This window comes from Apis laboriosa, unplaced genomic scaffold (genome assembly GCF_014066325.1).
Source record: "Apis laboriosa isolate Shangri-la unplaced genomic scaffold, ASM1406632v1 scaffold125_cov141, whole genome shotgun sequence".
NCBI classification, from domain to species: Eukaryota; Metazoa; Arthropoda; class Insecta; order Hymenoptera; family Apidae; genus Apis; species Apis laboriosa.
The window spans coordinates 1305397-1307435 of NW_025221145.1; positions in this window are offsets into that span (position 1 = coordinate 1305397).

Sequence of the window (2039 nt, forward strand, 5' to 3'; positions counted from 1 at the left end):
TTATATTCATATAAAAATATCAATAATATAAAAATATATATTATCGTAAAAAATATTATCGTATAATTTTAAGTATAATAACGAATTTTTATTGTTTTATTGCATTAATGATTTTTTTACAGATTCCATTTTTCAATATTATTTGAATATTAATAACATTAAATGTTTTCATATATATATATAAAATAAAATTTTAATAAAATCTTTACGATATATTTGAAGTCATGATGTATTAGTAATCGTAATAAATGTGTTAGGAAATACTGTTTTAGAAAAATAAAAATATCTTAAAAAATACCGATAATGATCAAATTACTATGATTATATAACAAATGAATAATGTATAAATTTATTAATGATTGAAATTTCTTTTTTCGATATTTCTATTTCCAAGGCTTGGAAAATTGACACATATAATAATTTATTAAACGAAGCAATATACAGGTTATTAGACCAACCGCTATAACATGAAATTGCATGGGAATGCACTGTGTTGCAATTAAATTCAGAACGACCCTCAAGTGCATTCTCGGGAATACTTTCAACATGTACCCATTACTCTATTTAATAGCGATTGTGACAGGATAATCTGTGGGAAAATATATCTAGTCATAAGTAAATTTTAAGAAACAATTTACGAACACCATATAAATGAAGAAGAATGTTAATGAAGTTCTATGATTGCTGTTTTGAAACGTTTAATAAACATAAAAGAATGCTATTTTAAGTAAAAAAGAAGTTAAAGATAAAGAAATTAATTTGACAAATAGTTATAAAATCTATCACGTTTTTTTAAATTTTTGAATGATAAACAAGAAATAAATTTCAATAAAAAAGAATGGAAATTTATTAAGTTTAGAAAATTATATTCAGAAATTGAATGTTATATTAATATCTATCGAAGAATGATTATTTTATTTAATATAAAAATTGAATTATATTAAAATAATCATATCTTAACTAAATTGGGTGGAATGTATTAATTTTTATTAATTCTAAAATATTAAAATATATTATATAAGAAATTGTAACTATTAAGATAATTAACTATTAAGATTTATTTTATTGTCAATAATTCAACTATATTTTTTTTGAAAATAAAATAAGTAAGATCTTATTTATCCAATAAATTTATAAAATTTTGTAAATACTTATATATGTGAAATAATCTTCTTTTAGAATCATACAGATTTTTCATAAGAATTTAACTATAATTGAAATATTCTCTACATTTTAAATTAACAAAGATATAGATGAATAGACGAATATTCTATGTTACTATGTTATCTCCAAACAATAAAAAATTTAGATTAAGGTATATCCTAAACTATAATAATATTAATACGATTAATTAATAATTTTACAATTATGAATTTTAATATTATTTTTTTATGAGAAATGTTGAGTTACATAGATTAAAAAATATATTCCATAAAAAAATATTTAAAAATTTGTCATTCATATGTCGTTTATGTCTTTATAGAAAATAATTTAATAATATCAAAATATATCTCTTACGAAACTATTCAATTATTTTTTTATATATTGAAATTATGAAAAGTTTTCAAAAATATATATAAACAATTTAAAATAAGATAAATATTATTCAATATTTATTCAATATTAATTATTCAAATTTAAAGAGTCTCATACACTTATAAAAGATTTCAATCATCATCAATAATGAAACGATTATGGTATAATCACAGTACAAGCAAAATTATGCACTTCATTAACTAAAAATTAAATTTCCAATATCTCTTCCTTAATTGTATATTAATTCATTAAACAAAGATCAGAAATCTATTAAGATCCGAAGTAAGTAAAAAAACCAGAATTCAGTGGCATGTCAACCTTCGAAGATAAAAGCCACGAACGGCACGTCAATGCCATCATATTTCGCAGTACGAAATGAGATACATCAATTCATCTACATTTCACGAGTACACGTTTCACTATGATAGTTTCGGATTACCTTGATACCGAATATCTAGCAGCGAGTACGCAAACAAGTAGCAATGCAGCACGAGTTGAAACGA